Source organism: Xenopus laevis, chromosome 8L (assembly GCF_017654675.1).
Source record: "Xenopus laevis strain J_2021 chromosome 8L, Xenopus_laevis_v10.1, whole genome shotgun sequence".
NCBI classification, from domain to species: Eukaryota; Metazoa; Chordata; class Amphibia; order Anura; family Pipidae; genus Xenopus; species Xenopus laevis.
The window spans coordinates 14,701,146-14,711,256 of record NC_054385.1 but is presented as its reverse complement, the minus strand read 5'-3'; positions in this window follow the sequence as shown (position 1 = coordinate 14,711,256).

Here is a 10,111-nt window from a genome sequence, read left to right as displayed (position 1 = left end):
CCTGTACCACTGATTCAGGGAGACAATTCCACATCTTCACAGCTCTCACTGTAAAAAAACCCTTCTGAATATTTAGGCGGAACCTCCTTTCTTCTAATGGGAATGGTGTATAAAGGGTATAAAGTTATACTGCACCAAATGACCTCCACTAAAAACACACGGCTGTCCCCATGTTATACCAAAAACATATTTGACTCTTCCCCTGTAGTGATGTGCTGGTTGACCTCAAACCCAGATGTTGGGGGGTTCAGGTTGAAATTTGGGAGACTGTTGTGGGTTTGAGTTGGGTGCGGGTCAGACTGGGAAGTACTTTACTCCTCTACTTTGTAAAATTCCGTATTCAGAAGTGCGCAGAAGTAGTGTAGAGAGGGATGAAACATTAGTCTGAGTCCAAATAGATCTGCTGGGTACTGTAGGTCTCTCTGAGGGTGGAAGGGTTAAATCAATTTCTTTGACTTGACAAAAATATGACAGAAATGCCCCAATCTCCTTTTCTCGTGTTCACCGTCACCCTTTCTTCTCTCTCCTCCCATGATTCCATTTTCTCTGTTTCCTCTCTCATTCTTTCTCTTCCAACTTCTCTTTCCTTGAATACTCCATAAATCTATAATGAAAAAAAAGATGAGGGGAATGAGCTGTAACTGGGGAATAGTGTGTATAGTAAGGCTAGAGCTTCTCAGGGGAAAGGACGGGAACTATTGGATAGTGTGAATAGTAAATCAAGGTATTATTTGGGTAGAGTTTGTAACTGTGGGATAATGTGTATATGACACAATGTTCTGCAGGGTAGAGACTGTAACAGTGACACAGTGTGTATAGTGGCTTTTTTCTTGTGTGGATACACTGAATTACAGAATCGTTTCACCCCTCTATATTTTGTAGTTGCTCACTATTGTTCCCTAATGTTTTATGTTCTCCGTCTAATTTATCCTTTCAAAATCTATAGACCCATTATTTTCTTAACTGTCACTTTAGCGCCATTTATTGTCCATTTTTACTCCTGAATGTGATTTTATGGAACCTTTGCTCTATCACCATCTTGTGTTCACTCTTTTTCCTGCAGTTTATGGAATGAATTGACGCGCGACACAGTCCGGAACTGATCAGTGCAAGGGAGCCGGTTAGTACTTAAATACTTTGGGGGTTTATGGGGTTTGTTTTGTGATTCCTTTTCAGAATATTTACAGAATATATGCTAATACTTCGATATTTGATCCCAGACAATCTTCCCTGGACGTTTCTCAGTGCGGTGCTTTCAGTAGTAACAGTTTAGTGATAGCTTTAAAATTATTGAAAATGTGTCATTAATATATATATATATATATATATATATGTGTGTGTGTATATATAAAATGATAGAAGGAGTCGCACACCATTCTTCAGTGAATAAAACTGTGGTATTTTATTCTTTAATGCATTTCCAACGTTTCGGCCCCAATTTGGGCCTTTATCAAGGATACAGTGCATATGTTAGTGTGGCTATTTATACACCATTTAAAATTGGCGCCAAGTATGACGTCATAGACAGTGCTAGACATTCCAAAAAGTACATCTCATTGTACAGACTTAAAAATGCAGTACCTAAAATCCACCACAAGATGCCAGTGCTGTGCAAGTGCTTGAAGTGCTCATAACGTGTTACAAAAGTGTCCAATTGACTTATTCTTTTTTCATAAGCCTGCAAAATTTGTACAAAAAAAACAGATAGTTTCACCTTGACAGAATATTGTTAACAATGTTATACTTATACAATCAAGTAATTTCACAATAAAGCTTTTTAAAGCAATCTTTACAAGCAATCTTTACAATGTATTTTTCAAAAAAAAATCAGAGGTCCTGAATAGAAACATGAATAATGAATACAAAGTATCAATAACAATAAATGTGCAGCCTTACAGAGCATTTGTTTTAAGATGGGGTCAGTGACCCCCATTTAAGAGCTGGAGTCAGAAGAAGAAGGCAAGTAATCTAAAAAAGGAAAAATGAAGGCCAATTGAAAATTGCTTAGAATTAGCCATTCTATAACATGCTAAAAGTTAACTTAAAGGTTAAGCACCCCTTTAAGAGCTCTTTTATTGAAATCTTCTTTTCCTTGTACTGTCGGGGAATAAAGCTCCTATTGAATCAAGGGAATCAGTGTCGTTCTCTCTCCGAGCGTTTGCCTGTGGCATTAAGGTGAGATTCCTCCACACTTGCAGTTGCCTCTGTTCCATTCTTCCATGAGGAACATAAAGTATGTCGATCGCTCAAGCAGCGTTCATTTCGATTTTATTTTTTAGTCTATATCTTTTAACAAACTTGGGATTGCACATAAATTATAGTAGATTTGGAAAGCTCAAAAAAACACCTATATATAATTTTGTTATATAAATATTTTTCGTAAAACATTTGTCTTTATCAGGAATAATGTCAGTAAGGAAGGCACGAAGAAAAGAGAAGGGATAAAAGCAGAAAGGCGATAAGAATTGGAGATCAGAAGACACGAGGAAGACATTTCCCTGGGACACTCTCAGGTAAGTAATAGCTCGAAATGGGGAGTCTTCATATGGGCCTTCATATGCCACCATGCTTAGGTAAGAAAGCCCTTGGTACCGTAATAGTATGTGGAAGATAAGATGTTCCCAGGTGGAAGCATACTTAGGTAAACCTATACGTTACGTGCCCGACCACAGAGCCAGCCTATATCAGTGGTACAAGGATATCTAATAGAATAATGAATAAAATTGTATCTGTATTTGTATAGAAGTGGCTCTTTGCTGTGACAGCTTGGTGCCACCAACCAGTGTGTCAATCAATAGGAGCTGCAGCCCACAGAGTGCTGTCCATGGTACTGAATGGAAAAGGCAGTTTAAGCTTCCCTCAATGGCTGCATTAGTGATTGCAGTATATGTACCATAAGTCACATGTTAGATATGTACTTACTATAGCAAATGTGTTTTATCCACAAGGCCCACACAGGAGTTGCATTGTGATTGGCCAACAGGGTTGTTCTTTCTCCTTTATAATAAACACAAGGCATCAGTTGTTACGCAGCACATGAAGCTCATTGTGTGTGGTTTTCTGCCCAACTCCCCGCACCTCTGGCACACAGAACCGGAGAAGATTCTGGTTTGACTAATTGTGTTTGTGCAGTGAATAGAAATACCCGCAGGCACCACTGCCCAATAACTGGGGCTTTTGTCTCGTCCCTGGGAAACCAGTGCAATAGAATGTAATGAGGACGGCGGGGATAGTAGGGGCTGGGATGAGATACACCAGGCACAGGAGAAGGGGAAATGATTTTAATGGAATATAAAAACAAGATATTTCTAACAAAATATCTCATTAGCGCAGGGTCCCACCAGCGCCAACAGTTCAGGTATTAGAGGTGCTGGTCATGTGGCCTTCCATTGTCGGGACGATAAGGAAGTTATAGTTGAACGGGGAAGACTATGGAGTTGTAGCAGGAGGGCCACATAGTAACAGTGGGTAATGAGAGTTGTAGCAGGAGGGACACACACCTGGTAATCAGGATTTAGAAACATCTATTTCAATTATCTACACAGCCTGAAGAGTCACTATGGGGGCTGATTTAAGGCCCACAGCTTGAAGGTTCAGTTGTAGGAACAGGTGGTGATTACTTCTCGGTCCCATGAAATGTCCAATCCTATGACTTTCCTTTTGTGGCCAGTGAGAGTCTTTATTGGCCCCCATAGAGGGTGTGTTCACACTTTGGCCGTGTTTTCTTAGCGCCAGTAGAAAATTCCCACTGGTGGCTGTTATGCAATGAGAGAGGGTATAACGAGATTTGTTTTCCTCCCTGCTGCCTGCTTGTGGGCTGCACCCCACCCTGCTTCTGGTGCTTCTCCCCGCCCTCCTTGTTGCCCTGCTTGTGGGCTGCACTTCTTCCCACCCAGGTGAATCTCCGCAACATCAAGGGCAGGTAAGGGCAGCCCAACATCAGGACATCTTTCTTCCCACTTCAAGAGATCCTCTTATCCCATAATAATTATAAAGATATATTAATTATAATGACCAGAACACGGGTGCCACTAATACACAGCAGCACCCATCTGTCACCTGTAGTAAACAGCTTGGCCCCTCATGGGGGAGACAATCCCAGAGGAGTAAAACCAACTGTGAGCCCTATTCTCTCTCTAAAAAGGAACCCGTCTGCCCCTTTACCCACACAGGGAGGCGCCCGCCCTCCCCTTTACCCACACAGGGAGCCCGTCCCACCCTCCCCTTTACCCACACAGGGAGCCCGCCCACCCTCCCCTTTACCCACACAGGAGAGCCGCCCGCCCTCCCCTTTACCCACACAGGGAGCCGCCGCCCCCCTCCCCATATTTACCACACAGGTAGCCCGCCCGCCCTCCCCTTTACCCCAAACAGGGAGACCGCCGCCCTCCCCTTTACTCAAACAGGGAGACCACCCACCCTGGCCCTTTACCCACACAGGGTAACTTTCTTCTAATGACCACCAAATCCTATAGACTTTCTGCTCTCTTCTCCTTATGATTACATGCTATTATACCCTAGGCCACCACATTATATATTCCAACTACCCCTTTTTATTAGGTTGTTTTCACCCCCTCTCTGTCACTGATCTGGTTTCTAAGGAAAATGGGACCCTAGCAACAACACAGCAGCTTCTAAACTGATTGTTATTGGGGCTATTTGATTCACCCTCCCATCTTCCCCTCCCTGTATATGTTACCTTGGCTTTTTTAAGGAAGGACCAACCTTCATTCCCAGCCCACCAATACCCAGAATAAATACACACACAGCTTCTTTGTGGTTAATCTGTGTAAGTCACAGCTTTATTGATGGAATACATTGGGCTTTTCGATCCTGAGGAAGGCAAAAAAACCTTTGTAAAGCTTGGTCTAATCTGCTTCACAAGAGGGAAAAATTCCTTCCTGACCCCTTAACGGCGATCGGTTCTGCTCCCAGGATCAATGCTCCATATTTAAAGAAGGGAAGCAGGGTGAGGGACACAGAAAGAAATTTGGCAGCATACACATGAGCTCCATTAAGCTTCTAAGTGAACACTGCATTCCTCTTCATTCCATTGGATCCCGGATTTTGCAGTTTGAGGGATGGAATGAAAAGCAATGCAGGGTCTGCCGAGTGGCTTAAGGGTGCTTCTATGTATGAAACCATCTTTTAGATGTAAGGGGGGGCATTGCTGTTGGAATTGTGGTGGAAGGAAGGGAAACAGAAGGGAATATGGCAGCATATACATGAGCGCCATTAAGCTGCTAGATGAACGTTGCATTCCTTTCAATTCCATCCCATGTAGCCTGCAGACCCGGCTTCTACAGCCCAAGGATGGAGTTAAAAGCAATGCAGAATCCACAGAGCGGCTTAAGTGTGCTCCCGTATATAAAACCATATTTTGGATGAAGGGAGGAGCACCGCTGGTGAAGCTGCATCGTAAGGAAGGGAAACAGAAGAGAATATGACAACATACACATAAGTACCTTTAAGCAGGAAGGTGAATGCTGCATTCCTCTGCATTCCGTTAGTCCCCCTGCAGCCTACAGACCCGGCTTTGCAGTCTGCAGAGGGATTGAGTGAAAAGGAATGCAGGGTCTACCGAGTGGCATAAAGGTGCTTGCGTGCGTTAACCATATTCTTGTCCCCAGTATGGTACTGCTTGTCCCTTCTGGCAGCTGTGACTCAGATGTGTGTGTGTATGTAAATATGTATGGGGGTCATGTCAGTGGGATGAAAGTGTGTTCAGTGTGTGTCTGTGTGCGTATGGGGATATGTGTTTGCACGTGTGCCATTACAAAATTTACAGCATCTTTGTGTGTTCCGTGCTGTTCTTCTCGTGGCTGCGACTGCCTCTGCTGCTGTTGACTCAGCTCTATCTTTGGGATCATTTACAGAAGCCTCTATTTTTGGTCTTTTTGCCAATTTGTTGGACTGACTGGCTGGCTCTTTTGCTCCTGTCTCTTTATTTGGCCTTTTAGCTGATGTTTTACTGGGCTTCTTGACTGGCTCCTTGGCTCTTAACTCTTCACGTGGCTTGCCTGGCTGGCTCCTTGGCTCCTGTTCTTCCTCTCTGGATGGTGGGGGGAGGAAATTTGGGAAATACCTCAGGAAAGACTCCTGGCATAAGTTGCTGTAAAAATTCTTTGTTGGCTGATGCCAGGAGTAAAGTTTTCCTGAGGCATTTCTGCACGATCTGACTTGGATGGTCGCTGGGCAACTCCACTAATAAGTTGTATCCAAGGATGTGTTCAGCAGCTTTAAGGCAGCACTGAGCCATTAAAGATGGTAAATAAGTATGAAATTCATACTTCATCATGGTCAGTGCTGCAATGCCCCTAGCAGCTGTAAGAGCATTGGCTACTCTAGTGATGTTGTCATAAAAAAACATCTCCACGGATACACTCATTAAGGTGAAGTGCTCCAGAAAAAAGTCTACGGTGGGTTGGTGCAGGCGACACTCCAGTCGGTACAGCATCATATCCTCCACAAATGCCAAGACTCTTGGTGAGTAAAGAGTTTCACCAAAGACCTCCAGAAACTCTTCTGCATTAGGTGGATTGTCTTCCATGATCTTTATGGCCAGATACAAACTAGTGGCCCCCACTGGTTTCAGGATGCCAGGTTTCAGTTGCCTTCCAGAGATGTACCTTGCCATGTATTTTACAGCAAGGCACAAGGTGGAGAAGTCCAGTGAAAAGTGTCTGTGCACTTTGATTAAAATGGTGATGATTTCCCGCCAATCACTTTCCGCAATGGTGGTCTGCTTCGTGAGAATCCCCGATGTTTGGAATTTCTCTTCTAGGGCTTTATAGAACAGGTAGCTCTCTTCCCCGTAGTCCTCAAAGATGTCCAGTTCTCCATCGATGTTCCTGAGGGTGTTCCATTGGTCTTGTATAGGAACCGGCTCCTCCGCTGCAGGTTGGCAGGTCACGCGCTCATCTCTGTTCTTTTTGGCGCTTCCACGACTCCTCTCCTCTCTCTTGCGCTTTTTTGGGTTTGAAATCCCCATGTTTGTCGCTGTCTCTAGACATGGCAAATGTAGGTAATTAAACAGAAAGTAGTTTTTCTCACAAAGCTAGTAACATCTACTTGCATAAAGTAAGTCTTAGTGAATCAATCACTAGTTAATGAGACAATATCCTCCAAGGTTCTGTTGTATGTGACATCTCCCAATTTTATTTCCAAACTGCTATGTGGTTGTTAGGGCAATTAAGCCCTAGCAACCAGACAGGAGCTTCAACTCTGGGAGTGACCAGACAAAATATTAAAACTTAAGCACCCATAGCATTTTGTATTCACATGCCCCCCTGCAGGTAAGTACAAGTACAAATCACCCTGGTTACTGACTCATCAGAACGTGTACAAAAATCTCAACATATGTGTGATTAAATATTTCTTACACATAGGGGCACATTTACTTAGCTCGAGTGAAGGAATAGAATAAAAATACTTCGAATTTCAAAGTATTTTTTTGGCTACTTTGAGCATCAAATTGGCTACTTCGACCTTCGACTACTACTTTGAATCGAACGATTCTAACTAAAAATTGTTCGACTATTTGACCATTCGGTAGTCAAAGTACTATCTCTATAAAAAAACTTCGACCACCTACTTCGCCACCTAAAACCCACCGAGCATCAATGTTAGCCTATGGGGAAGGTTCCCATACGCTTTCCTAGCTTTATTTGATCGAAGGAAAATCGTTCGAATCAATCAAATGATTTTTCCTTCCATCATACGAACGAAGGAAATGCGGTAAATCCTTCGACTTCAATATTCAAGTTGAAGGATTTTACTTTGACGGTCGAATATCGAGTTTTAATTAACCCTCGATATTCGACCCTCGGTAAATGTGCCCCCTAGTGTGACCTTCCATTCCCATGGGATTCTGCAAATTGTCAGTAAGTAATCAAGAAATGAGTCAATTTGTAAAGTCTTTCTAATTCTGATGTCCCTTTCAATATTGTAATTCTGCCCCCTAGATGGCCAGTTAGAGGGCCAGTCTGACCAGCAGAAAACTACCCTGGGTAGGTGCACTTTACTATTTGAAGACCAGCAATGGCCTGGGAAAGAGATGTGTGACCTTACATATTGCTCCCCCTTGAATTTAGGGCAGGTTTTCTGTAAAATAAATCATAAACTCTATAAATTGGATTTTCAGGATTACCTCTTAATAGAAGATGATGTTGTTCTTGATGATGCCAGATGTTAAAAAAAAATGATGGCAGATGTTGAAAAAATGATGCCAGATCTTAAAAAAAAAAATAAGCAAAAAAAAAAAACCAAAAAGCCGAGATGTTTTTGGCTTTTGGCTCAGAGGGGCCGGCACAAGGCCGGGGTACCCCAGAGGGTCTCCCTCTTTAGACGCTGGCTCTCCTTATATGTGTTCAGAAAAGAATGTTAAAATCTGAACTAAGGAGAAGCCAGGAAAAAACACAGTCCAAAATCGCTGTTGATTTGGGTAGCACTGTAGCAATCTGTATGGGAAGAGAACAAATTGACAGATTAGCTTCAGGATAATGCATTTAACATTTAATATTTCTTATAAAATACAGAGGAAGGTGGAGATCTGGCCATTTTACCCTAAACGTGAGCTTTGTGTCACTCCCAGCGGGTACTGGCACTCAGTGTATACAATGCAGTACCTCCCAGCAGCCAATCAGAAATGAGCATTGGTATAGAGAGAATGAATACATAGTACATAAGATCACTGGCCAGGTGCAGATTGCCCACCCCCTGCTATAGGAAACATTTACAGAATAGCAATTAAATATGATTGGAATCAATACTGCCCTACCATGTACCCTGTTGCCCCCCACAGCCGGGACATTTGAAGGGAATGCACATGAGACATGAAAGGAAAAGACATTGCTATGTATTCCGTTAAATTCATGTTAAGGTTGGTATATCAGAACAGGTTAGATACCCAGGGGCAGAGGGGCAAAACTGTAAGGAGCCTGTTAATACTGGTCATACAAATAAAGTATTTATAGTGAGGCACAGGGGTCCCCAAATGTTATCTGTTTATGGGCTTCAATTGGGAAAAAGTGTATATTTGCTGTCAGCCCCTAAATCTCTTATAGGGATAGTACATTCAGCACTCTACCAACCAACGGACTAAACCAACTGTCAAACCCTGGGTCTGCGTCTCCCAACCAGCACTAAGAATAAAGGCATTGTCCGTTTTAGGGGGAAATTCACTAAAATCAGTAACATGATCAATATCTGTTAGTCTGGGGGGCATCACCCAACTTTTCCCCCTCTTTTTTCACTAAAATAAGCATCTCTCAGAGGGAATATACACTTACCACAATTAAAACCAAAGGACTAAACCAACTGACAAATCCCTAGTTGTAAAGTCACCTTTCTTATATGACACCCTGCTGTATGTCCCCCACTCATTAGCTTCCCCCCCAATTATCCCCATGGCATGTGACTCTGCTACCCACCCCTAGTTCCAGATTTGGATAAATGGAGCATGTATTTAGCTACAGTGTTGGTACTTAATAGCAGGGCAGATACCCACGGGCAGAGGGGCAAAACTCTAAGGAGCCTGTCAATACCGGGAACAGAAATGATCCACAGGGGTCCCCAAATGTTATTTTCTTAAGGGTTTGCTATAGAAAAGGTGTATATTTGTGTCAGCCCTGCATAACTTCCAAAATCCTGGGTCTGTGTCTCCCAACCAGTGCTGAGATTAAAGGTACTGTATCTCCAAAACCCATTTTAGGGGATAATTCTCTGAATTCACTAAAATCAGTGAGAAGAGCAACATCTGCTAGACTGAGGGCATCACCCAACTATTTCCCCTCTTTTTTTAAACTAAATTAAAGGATTATTTGGCAAAAAACTCTCAGAGAGAATTTACACTTACCTCTCGCCCCAGTATCAACCAACGGACTGATCCAACTGTCAAAATCCCTAGGTATGAAGTCACCTCTGTCCCTTGCTCTTAAAGGGGAAGTGTACCCTGTTGATGAGTAAGGTTTATATGGCATTTATTTCCACTTAGATGTGCAGTACATACATAGCTTATTATGTACGCAGAGCATTTTTTTGCATGTGTGGCCTATTGAGTCAGTGCAGTTACTGTGCTGCCATATCTTTTTGATCCATGAATTCATCAGCC